This window comes from Poecilia reticulata, chromosome 5 (genome assembly GCF_904066995.2).
Source record: "Poecilia reticulata chromosome 5, P_reticulata-male-v2, whole genome shotgun sequence".
Taxonomy (NCBI): domain Eukaryota; kingdom Metazoa; phylum Chordata; class Actinopteri; order Cyprinodontiformes; family Poeciliidae; genus Poecilia; species Poecilia reticulata.
Genome location: NC_088834.1, coordinates 30363308 through 30376088, shown reverse-complemented (window position 1 = coordinate 30376088; position 12781 = coordinate 30363308). Strand labels below are relative to the sequence as shown.

The 12781-nt window shown below is 38.9% G+C and overlaps 1 protein-coding gene across 3 annotated transcripts in view; it reads right to left on the bottom strand.

Annotated features, from left to right (window-relative positions):
* The window catches only part of cntn4 (contactin 4), a 250708-nt gene that overhangs the window by 230159 nt on the left and 7768 nt on the right, over nucleotides 1-12781 (bottom strand). The window contains exon 1 of one of the 3 annotated variants that reach the window (XM_008410160.3): nucleotides 203-880. The exons of the other annotated variants lie outside the window; for them this stretch is intronic. The gene's annotated coding sequence lies outside the window, so the exon portion shown is untranslated. Of the gene's footprint in view, nucleotides 1-202; nucleotides 881-12781 lie in introns of those variants that run through there. 3 annotated transcript variants of the gene reach the window in all.

Below are 12781 nucleotides of genomic sequence, written 5' to 3'. Positions count from 1 at the left end.
GGCAATCCCGCCTCTCCACACAGCCTCCAGGTTTTAATGTAATCTGGGAAAACTTGAGATAATTCTCTGGCATTCGTTTCAGATGTTTGAGTTTAATTTTTGAAGTACGCTTAAGAATCCGTTTTAATAATAATAATAATAAATATTAATTAATAAATAATAATAATAATAATAATAATAATAATAATAATAATAATCTTACCTGTTGTGTGTTATTTCTTCCAGAAAATCACAGGCACAGATTAATCCGAATTTTTGTCGCCAAACTAAATTTCACACTTGTGACGCTCCGGGCAACAGAAAAAAGAAATAAAACAAGATAACGAAATGATAATAACAGCGTCTCTTTCTGGCTTGTGCGCAAAACAAGAAAAAAAAAACACGCTTCCGCTCTGCTTTTTGCTTTTGCGTGCCCCCCTCCTGAGCAGCTACTCTGCATCCATCGCCGGCTCTCCCTGCCTCCTTCCTCCGGGTCGCTCCCTGTCGGTGTCAGCAACGCGGGTCGAGGGCGGCGCGCAGGCGTCTCGCGGGTAGCATATCGGGAGTGGGGGGAGAAAGAAGTGAAGCCTCGGTGTGGTGTGCTCACTCACTCAGATGCGTCAGCTCTCCCTTCCTTACCTCCCCGCCTGCCCTCCCCTCTTTTGCTCCGTTCCTCGCAGAGAGCGGAGCGGGACGCACTCAGGAGAAAAAGCCCGAGAAAGGAAGCGCAAAAAGCGAAAGCGATGTCTTGTCTGTCTCCTCTCCCGAGCAGCCTCCTGACTGCTCCGGCCATCCAAGCGGAACAGCCTTCCCTCTCTTTCTTCCTCCCTCCTCCTGCAAGTACTTCTCCTCCTTTCTTTCCTCCTCCCCTCCCTCTCCTCCTGCTACTGCTTCTGGGATGTCCTAGCTGCTCAGGATATTAATGGACCAAGTACCTGTCAGCTTGGATGTTCCGCGGGCAATTCCTGTTAGCAGCAACATTATATTTCATTCTCATATTTATCTGAGCAAACTTGAACGTATCAAATAAATGAATTGGCATAAACATTTGATGTGCAGGCACACCCTCATCACTAACAGGTGTTTACTGAAAATGCTGAGTGTGACAATAGTTGAACATTACAACTATGTTCAACTACAGTTGAACAGCTATATGTTGTTGTTCAGCCTTGGTTAGAACTGAAGATAGCAATTGCTGAAAATGAGAAAATTACCATATGCTCCGCACTATAAGGCGCACCTTCAATGAATGACCTATTTTAAAACTTTTTTTCATAAGGCGTATAGAATAGACGCTGGGACATGATTTGTTCCGTTCTCTACAAATGTGGATGTATAATAATAAAGAAATGGTCCGAGTACTTTATTTAGTAGTCTGCCCCAGTCATTGTTTCACTCACGGTTTTGGTGTTACGAAATTGTGCCCAACTGCTTTCTGGGTAACACAGACCAACCGACACGCTGCCGCAGCAGTCTCTGTCTCCCCCCCAACCATCCGGCTTTAAATGTATAACGGCTGGTCCCTTGGTAACCCTATGGAAGCACCCCGGATGAATGTCTAAAGCCACTTTGTTGACATAAAGAATGTCAACAAAAATGTCAACGTAGAGAACGTGGTGCTAAATGACCTGCAGACAACCTGATTATCATGTCGGTAGGTAGATAGGTCAGTCAAACTTTATTTGACGGCTCCTTACCGCTAGACCTGTTGTGGCTCAATATTGGTCCATATATAAGGCGCACCGTCGGCTTTTGAGGAAATTGAAGGTTTTTAGGTGCGCCTTATAGTGCGGAAAATACAGTAAGTGTAATTTTGACAAGGTATAGTGTTCTGTGGTTGGAGTAAAAGGCACCCAGTCCCTTGAAGTATGAAAAGAGTTGAAGTATGTTTTGGTAAAAGATATATATAACAAATTTGTGCAAAATAATAGTAAGGAAAGACAACAAAAACACCTAAAGGTCAAAGATTTGATGATAGCAAATTTAAATAAAAAGTTTCAGTATCGCTGTATGTACTTGGTATTTGATTGATAACAAAATATGTCATATTGCACAAATAAGTGTTACATCAAGATTTCAAAAGTCAGAGCAGTTTTTAAAGTATCTCTATCAGATTTTTTTTTCAGACATGATTTGCCAGAGAACTTACTGTGTTATTTACATGTGATTAATGTAAACCTGTCTCTCCGTTTCCTTCAGTCACTTGAATAAATAAAATCCAGAAATCTTTCCAATCTAAACCGTACTATTTTCAACTCACAGCTGGCATTTACACCAATATCATTGATTTCTCATATAAAACAATGGCACTGGAAGGTATTTCCTCACTAACCACACAATGCACACCTTTTCAGTATATTTACTCCTGCTGGCATTTATACTGATATAATCAGACAGTTAGTGAACTGCCATTTTCTAATCTCAGGTTTGGCATTTTAACTGTGCTTGCTAAAGTAAGCACAGTGAGGCAAATATGTGGGAGGGTGATAGTAAAACCTGAATGGACCAAAGCGTATGTTTATCATGAATAGAATAATTATAAAAAAATAAAAAGTCAGACCATTAGGGCACTGATCAGAAGGAGTGATTTTAGCTAAAGATTTCCAGCGGCTCAACTGGGAATGAGCTGTTTTAGTCTCAAAGTAATCTCTAATGACATAGAGAATCATTCTGGTGTAAAAAAATGTAACTAAATAAAACTTATTTGAACATAACTATCAGTTTTAGCTGCAACATACATACAGTTGTGAAAAAACTAAATTTAATATTCAGATCTTTCAAAGGAAATCTAAACATATGTTCCTTTATGACATATTTTTCTACTTATATTTGTAGAAAAAAGTGACTTAATTACAAGTTAATACCACAAACAAACCTCAAAACAAAACTGAATCCGGCGTGGCGGTCGCATAGGGGTAAAGAGTGCGACCCATGTCCAGAGGCCTCTGTCCTCTAAGTGACTGTCCTGGTTTGATTCCCGGCCTGATGACCTTTGCCGCATGTCTTCCCCCTCTGACAACTTGCTTTCTTGTCTATTCACTATCAAATAAAGGCCACTAGAGTCAAAAAAAGAGAAAATAAAGCATTTATATTTTTCTCCAGCAGGGAAAATGTGGGACACTCTTGGAAGCTAGTCAACATCTGTGAGGCTCTTCTGGTGGCCATTTGTTGGTCTCTGTCATCAGTCTCAGGAAGTTTTGCCCCATTCCTAACAGTCAGCTGTGGAATTTTTATGGGTTTCTTGCCTTTTCAGCCCGTTTCTAGTCACACGGAAATATCTATAACCTTGATCTTATTCATTGCCGAGTGCCACTGCAAACATCAGAGAGTTAACCACAGCTGCTGACGTCCCACTGATAATAGTGAGGAACTGACTGGTTAGACTGCAGTAAACACCTTGCCAGTGGAAATGCCCCTTTAGACCAGGTCTAAAGGGGCAAACTCAAAATGTAACCAAAATGTAACAAATGTTGCAATGTTGGTCCCCAAGTGAACACTGGACTATTAGTTATGAAAACACCCTTTGACTATCTGCCATGTCACCAGGTCTGGTGACATGGCAGGAAAAAGTCATGGCCACAACTTAATATCTAGTGGCCCCGACTAAAAACGTTGCAACGACTAGTTTCATTATGTGGAAAAGACTTAATTGTAACAAGTTGTGGCCATAGGTTTGTTGTAGTTTTTTTCTCCCATGTCACCAGAAGGGCTCTGTGTTGTCTTCATCCTATCTGACTCAGCTGGAACTATTTTGTAAAGAAGAGTGGACCAAACTGTCACTGGATTTACAAAGCTGGAAGAGCCACACCCCAACAGACTTTCTGCTGTTCAGCAGGAATCAATACTTTTGCAAGGCAGTGCCCATTTAGTTAGAAACTATATGAACATTGTGATTCACAGCCCATCCACGTAAACTCATCTGCTACGTGTAATGTGAATTACATTTTTCTGAAACAGAAAAATTTGCTTTTAAATTTTCAAAAGAAGATCTAACATTAATCTGAAGTTCTTTTATATTACATTTCATATTTTGGAAACTTGATAAATCATTTTCTTTTACATGGCACCATTTGTAAGTTCATCCAGGATTTCATAAGGTATTTTATTCCTTTCCTGTTGCATTTTTTATGTTAAAATAATCTTTTTGGGGTTTCAACAACCATGTTGTGTTTTAGAACAGCTCTCAAATGTGAAGTTCAGCTTGATATCGCTTTTATTTTGAAACCCATCAAGACTCCGTATGCTTCACCGTTACTACACACACGCACACACACACACCTATACACACACACACACAGACACACACAAGTCTTTTTCTAGGTCATACAACAACAAACGCCCTCACAGATAGGAGGTAAGTGGGACAAAACTTAATCAAAATGAATCCGGCTCCTGGCTGATTCGTGTTTCTTAAAACACGATAAAGACAGAACGAAGGAGAACAAGGGAAAACTTTTTTTGAAAGAAACTTTTCCGACAAGTTCTCCAAAGAAGAATAACATTTTCTACATGATCTCTGATGAGTTCAGATTCACGAAGGTGCTTCTCCCAGCAGGAGCGTTCCAAGCATCCTCCTTGACAAAACTTGGAGACCACCCACGGGTCTAAGAAATGGATTTGCATTTGGTTCTTTGAGGTAGGAGCAGAGATATTCATACTAATATATTAATATTACAACACATGCAAAGTACATAGCATACAAATTTGAAGTAAAACAAAGTTACTACAATATTTATGCTGCAACATTAATAGAAATACATTTTTAATGAAGATAAATAAATTAATAGAGACAGTAGAGTTAAGTATCAATGAAGCAATTAGACTAAAAGAAAAAAATCTCATATTCCCTCACAGGTATACAATTAACAACAAAATGGCACTTTAATAACCAGTCAGACTAACAGACACAACCAAAACAGCCAAATAGCAATATCACCTTGTGAAAATAACACAAAAATAGTTCAAATTAGCATGTAAAATCCAGCCCCTCTTTCTACGCTGCGCTTCATCCAGAGGGCCTGGGAGCTCGGCTGTTGAGAAACGATGGCTTCCTGGAGGCGTGGAATGTTTAAACCTCATCTGCTACTGTTCACCTGTGACGTATGTAATGCGCCAAGTCAAAGCTATGAAGCTGACCAGAAATTGCCTGCGCTGTTAACAACAAACATCCACTGCAAAGAGAGAAGTACTGAAACAAATGAGACCGCTGTTATGTTTATTCAATATTTGGAAGTGTGACAAACACGAACTGAACGGCTTCATTCATTTCCTCCGCTGCCATTGCTAACTCTACAGGCAGAATATAATTCTGAAACAGCACAGAAAATCGACCTCATTGTTCACAACTTCACCTTCTGTTTGCTAACTGGCCCAGTAGAAAATCTACCGGAGGAATCCAAATAAATGGGAGAAAAGCCAGACTAACACAAGATGAGAACCGAGCAGAATGCACAGAAAGGCAATGGCCAGGCTAAGTCCGAATAGTTTTATTAACATTTTCTCACTTTCTTTCTTTCCTTCTTACAGAAAAATTCTGTCATGTTTATGTTTTACAGTTGGGATGGAAAGCATATGTTCAACTTCTCATAATACATTGTTGTGAGCAAATGAAAAAGTATTGCGTGGGAATGCAGTACTTTTGCAATGTAACACAAAAAAAAGATTAGACATCAATATCTAAAATATTTTTAATGAAGAACTCAGTACTCAATGGTATGTTTTAACTGTTCCATGACTATCTGACATTCATGGCAACACGAGCGAATGTTAGATGCATATTCAACTAAAAATGTTGCACCATCATAAAAACCCCTACAAGTCATCCATCTTTCTCTGCAGCTTTTCAAATATTGGAGAAAAGAATTGCTCCCTTCATTAAGCCACAATGTTCAAATCAGATCAATATTTGCACGGAAAATCGACAGGAAACGGAGGGTCAGGAGGTCTCTGAATCCCACAGCTTAATCAATAAGCGGATTCTCCCTACGCCCGTAGAGAGCCGTGGTGTAGTCACTGATTCCATGTGACAAACTCGCGCGGTCACACAGGCAGACATGGGGTGTGTGTGTGTGTGTGTGCGTGTGTGTGCGTGTGTGTGGGGGTGTGCATGTGTGTCATCCCTGAACCACAGGAGTTTGCATATTCACTCAGCTTGTCAGCGGTAAAGAAGCACAGTCTATCAGCAGGACGTCTGAACGAGGGGATTCTCTGCGAGGTTCGGCTTGAAATGTTTTAAAGAGCTCAACTCCATGAAACCAAGTAGCTTTGACAAGTCATTCCCACGCTGCGTTTCTCTACCACACCAGATATGTGACCATCATTCAGTGGGGCTTTCAGACTTCAGAGGGATGTGGTATGTCTGCTTCGTTTTAAAATGTCACCGTTTGTTTCCTTCGTCTTTTGGGAAAACCTTCGCTGATTTGCACATCGACTCTCTGGAGACTTAAACAGTGTTAACCACATGGTCAGATGAAATATTTCAGCTGACGGCGCCATTGCTGGAGCTTAATACTGTGGCACTTTTTACCAATTTTTTTTTTTTAAGACCCTATTAGATCCAACTTTCATAGGTGATGCAATCCACTGTTGGTCCCAAATGTAATAGAAACAGTATGTACACGCACACATGCGCACACACACATATATATATACACACACATTGAAAAGAGAACGGTAGGCCCACGCTTGATTCAGAGATGTGACTTTGCAGGAGACTTCTCATAATTTATTCCCCATGGAGACTACATTTATAACGATTTCAACAAGCACATTTACTGTAAGTCTGTAATAAATGTGTTTATGGCTCCTGGGTTATTGGGAGCCTCAATAGCGCCACATCACATTTTCAGACTCTCAAACTGTGATGCAAGTTATATAAAGACTGGTCACAGCAGAGCTACTATAAGGAATGACTAGGATTAAAATCTGGAATATCAATTAGATTAAACAATTAATAGGCATCTATTAAGATATAGTGCAATCTAAAAACAATGTATACTACTTGAAGTATGCATTGTTTTCAGATTTTGTCATGTTATAACCACAAACCAGTGTTTGTGTTGGGGTTTTATGTGAAAGGCAAGTCTGTCAACTCCCTCCCTATGCAATTCTGATTGATTGTCATCTCCCTTCATTGCTCTGTCTAGGCTTTCTCCCATTGAGCTGGATTTCTCTGACTGAACTTTAGCTGGGCCAATCAGCAACCAGAAGAAATTGTGAACGATGTTGATTTTCTGTGTTTTTTTAGAATTGCCTGTAGTTTTGGCAATGGCATAGTGGAGGAAGTGAACGAATTAGTTCAGTCCATGTTGGCTACGCTTCCAAATATTGAATAAACATCAAGAGGCACCTTGCTCAGTTAGATAGTTCTCTCAGGCAATTTCAGGTAAGTTTTAGAGTCAAGCTAGTATATTACATGCATCATGGCTGAATGTTAGGGATTGGGTAAAATGTAAGTCCACACATGCAGGAAGCAATTGTTCTCAATTGTTGAGAGTCCAGACCATTTGTAGGAAGTGAACCACAGAACAAGGTGCTGGTTGTTACCAGACTACTAAAAGACAATTATGTAATAGCTCTTAATTCTGAAGCACAGGGGAAAAGAAACCATCTTAACTTTAATGGCAGTAAATAAAGCCCACTGTAATCAAATGCTATCAGAATCTGGCCATTATGGAAGGGTGGCAAGAAGAAAAGCATGAAAAGTCTCAAAACATGAGCTGGTGGAAGAAGGTGCTGTGGTCAGACACTTTTTGTGTGGCGGAAAACTAAAACATGGTATCACCTTGAATACAATGCTACCCCAGGGTGGAAATGCATGGAACAATTTAAAATCTTCTTAAGTAAAAAATGTAAGAAGTTATGTATTACTTTTCTTCCTCGTCACATTGTGCTCTACTTTGTGTTACTTTATCACATAAAATCAGAATAAAATATACTGAGGTTCATGGCTGAAGCAGCAAGAAGTTTAATGGGATTCAAGTAATTATGCAAGAGAAGTTATTTTTTCTGCCAAACAAAAGTGATGCAGTTGATCATCGTAGTAATTGCATTTCAGTGTTTCCTCTCTTAGAGTAACTTGTCTTACAGCAGGTGTGTCCATAATGTGGTCTGGAGGTAATTTGTGGCCCACGGCCTGATTTTATTTGGCACCACAATTCAAGAATAGTACAAATTTGAAGACTTATTTTTAAATAGGGCAAAATTTGAAAGACAAATACAAATGTTCTTGCAATGGAAAATGTTAGGTACATGAAAAAATATTTGTCTTTTCACAGTCTTTGCATTTTCTTAAATATCATATTAAATAAGACCACATTTATCTAGTGTCCTACTTAAACGCAGATTCCGGATTCTTTGATTACAATTTACAAAATACAACAAGCCTTTTTAAAGAGAGAGTGAATCAATTTCTGTTTTTATTCTGAGGACAGACCATCCATCCATTTTCTTACACCCTTGTCCCAAGTGGGCTCAGGAGGTGCTGGTGAAAATCTCCAGCTATCGTTCTGGGCGATAGGTGGGGTCACCCTGGACAGGTCGCCAGCCTGTCGCAGGGCAACGCAGAGACACACAGGACAAACAACCATGCACACACACACACACACACACACTCATACCTAGGGAGAATTTTAGAGAGACCAATTAACCAGTCAGTCATGTTTTTGGACTGTGGGAGGAAACTGGAGTGCCTGGAGAAAACCCATGCATGCACAGGGAGAACATGCAAACTCCATGCAGAAAGACCGGGAATCAATCCCAGGACCTTCTTGCTGCATCGCAACAGCTCTACCAACTACGCCACTGTGCAGCCCTCTGAGGACAGACACATTTCTTTATTTAATTTTTTTCCTCAATTGAGGCCAAAATAGTTTCTAAAAAGGGAAAACATTCTTAAAGTTTTGGATCTACAATGACTTGCACATTTTTATTTCTTCAAAAGTTCTGACATTTTCATACTTCATTTGTAAAGATGTAAAGAAAAGTCACCTTATGTTTATTTTGATTTTACCTTTTTGTTAAATAAAGATGCACATTTCAACTATAATTTCACATTTTTCAACAATAATTCCTTTTTTGTATTTTTACAGGTATGTGTGTGCTGATATCCTAGGACCTAGGTAGTGTGCACTGAGTTGTCATAAGCCTTAAGAAAAAAAGATTACATTTGTAATCAATGCCAGCTGAGAACAAAATACATCTATTTGTTCCTGTCAGGCTGCTTTATGCTCCTCAGAGTTTTCTTTTAGTCAGACACGACTTCACACTCAATACCGAAATCATTTTCTCTCTTATGCAAGTAATTCAACCTCTGATCCACCGTTTTTGCATTATCCCGACATAAGCCTTAATTATATTGAGAGGGATTTGAGATGATATACTGCTTTGAAAAATCAATTAAAGTGCAGGAGCAGTGCTAATTAGAGACTATGTAAGAGGGGTATAGAAAACTGACCTACAAAAGGAGTTTAGCAAGAGAAAGATTGTGCAGCTGAAGAAGAAAAGTCACCTAATCACTCTCTGCTAGCATCAACTTAAAGAGGGGGAAAAACACCAACACTCTTGTAGTTCAGTGATCAAGAACACATGACCCAGGGTCTAAGAATGCCAAAATCACTAAGATAATCATAAGTGTTATCTTAGCATTAGTGTTCTGTAGCTGAGCATGGTTCACACAGCTGTAATGGCATTACTGCAACAAGTCTTTTTGTTGGGTGAGGTAAAATGGGTAGGCCCTATTTTACTTACCGTAATATAAATTGTACATGTAAAACAAAGCAGCGGTAAAGAACATTGTATTGTATTTCATAAAGAGAGATGGAAGATCATAATAACATCTAAGCTATATTTAGCCTTAAATAGGTATTATGTCAGCTGATCAAACATTTAAGACTTTCAGCCTTAAAAACTCAAAATTTGCATAATGATTTGGTGGAGATGGCCCATTCACAGTCTCATGACCCCCTGGGGACAAAGGGATTCACACTATCGCAGAAGCTAACATCTGTAAATCAAGCTCAGGACAAACTAGCTAATCATCAACTAGCACTGCACATGGCTTCACAGGATAAAAACCTGTGAAAATATTGATTGTCTGCAAATATTTTTGAGTCACGTTTCTCAGAAAAATACACAAATACTAAACCACGAATAGGCATGAGTGGATTGAAATACCATTCAAATTTCTTTACATTTTGTTTTAAGAAGGGTCTAAATAATTTTAGCACACAATTTTTTTTAACAAAATGCGGATATTTTTTTATATTTTGTTCTGTACTTGTTTACTAAGCTAAATCATCTTCTCAGAGATGCCTACGTCTTTTCAGTTAGATAAAAATTTCAGTTAAATAAAAATGACTATTCTGTGGCTAACCTGTACAATGAGACTTCACTGTATGGAGAGCTGGATTTTTGCCTTGTTTCCACCGAGCGGTACGGCAGGAGTCATGCAGTTGGGTACGCTGTTTCTTCTGTACCACATCATTCCTGGCCCCCTGCAGTGGTAAGTTCATTGGACAATGGTACAGTACTGTTAGGGTGGAGCTACTGGAATCACACAACACAGTTCATTGGTTGGAAGACAAAAAATTTCACTATCTTACAGTATATGGTACAGATATGCCATTCATCCTTCCATTCTTGATAAGAACATTAAGATGAAGCAAGTTTAGGGTTTTTTCCTACAGAGGTTCATGATTTCAGTTGGCCCAACGTGGCCCATCATCATCCTGCAGAGCATCAGATTTGGCCATTTTTACCACAAAAAAATTGTTTTACCCTGCAAGTGACATTCACTGTTAAACACTAACCATTTACAATATCTTGGGAAAAGATACTTTGACATACGGCAGTCCCTGGGGAAGTGGCTAGAATCAAATTCAATCTTCCAATTGCAAGAAAACTACATTTTCAACTGTTCCACTGCTGCACTTTTCATGTTCCAGTAAACATTTTTAACTCAAAGGTGATGTGTTTGAAGCAGGAGAAATGGGAAAGCTAAAAGGTTGAGTGAGTTTGAAAAGGACCGAACTGTGACGGCTAGATGACTGGGTCACAGCATCTTCAACACTGCAGCACTTGTGGAATGTTCCTGGATTTTTATCTATCAAAGGTGATCCAAGTGAAGAAGCATTGGAGAACTGGTTGATCAACCCTAATTGACACACATGGGACAGCTGACCCCTTCTGATTCAACATGTCCTTGTAGATACAGCTTCTTTAGCTGGAATTGTTTAAGAAATTGATATTAAGTCCTCTGTAATATTTATTTCTGTTGTCTCAGGCCACACATGGCCAGATATCTGGGACAACAAATAAATTTTTCAGTGTTTTGGCATTTCATTCACACAAAAATTCAGTTTAAAATAACTAAGAACAATTACTTGTAAAACTCCAACCCAAGTAGAATTTTGAGAAACCTCTGCATTAGTGTTTGTGAGTGTCTATGGAAAAATTAAAAATTAGAGTTCCACACAGTCTGCGATAAATGATGCGCCAATATATTCACAAACTGGCTTTGACATATTCCCTATCGACATCGTCTTGTGTTTTAATAATTTTATTTTTTAATACATCAATTAAAAGTAGCTCAAAAGCACCTAGCTTTCATCAACCTCCTGGCCTATTGAAACCCACGTGACCGCCATGACCCACCCACCTTCCCTTTAAGCTCTGGGATCCTCATGTGTATTTCCCGGTTTCCACTATGCTGCTGCTGCTCACTGTTGGTTGTGACGTCGATTGTTCATAAAACAATCAAGTTTTCCAAATCGACTCATCACTAAACAATTTCATCCCTAAAACTCGAGGATCTGCGGTGAGTTGTTTAATACCATCTGAACTTGACGTTGTATTTGCAAAACTAGCGGCGATAATGTAGTCGCTGCAATACTCCCCAGGCTGGGATTCGTTGACGCCTGGTACACCTTCCTGATGAGAACAAGTTAACATAGAATCCACCTCCTCAGACAATCCGTTACTCGACAGTGAGTAAATATCATTCATATATATAGTAGGGCGATTTATTTCTGCAACGCTCCGCCAGTTAGCATTAGCTATCAACTCGACAATCAGATGCCACATCAGTTCAGTCTGCTTACTAATTACTTACTTAATAAAAAGTCACACTGTTAAAGCCGAATAAAAGACCACACCTTTAATATTTAAAGGCTTCCCCTTCAAATTTAGATTTGATTGTTTTTCATGGTTTCTTTGGTTGTTGCATTAAATGCTGGTGCAGCAATGAAGTCTGGTACCCGATATGATTTTGTTTGTAGCTACTTTGATCAATCACGTTCTTAAGTTGATTGATTTGATTTATTAGTTGTTTGTAGCGACTGCTAATTCCTTTATTTGAGAAATGTTGAACTTGAATTATGAAGTGCACTTTTTAAAAGGACTTTTTTTTCTTCCTACTTTTATGAAGTGGTTGTCAATACATAGCAGTATGTATTGTTTGTTTTTCCCCATTTAGTTTATATAAATATAACATTTATATATGAACTTAATGTATGTTTTCTGGCTTTTCAGGTCAGGTTTCTCCCCCCACCCTTCATCGACTCATTTGATGACGGAGGATGGCGATCTAACCACACACCACCTGGTGGTAGGAAAACGAAACGACACTCTCCACACAGGACATAAACTAAACTCCAAGGGAGTATTTAAAGGAAAAAGACTATTCTCCCTTTGGTCTTGAACTTCTTTTGAACTACCTTTGAAGTATCACTGATTATTATTATTTCTTTGATTGGTTTATTTGTTTTTTTCCTTTGTTCTTTTGAACACTGTATTTTTTAGTTGT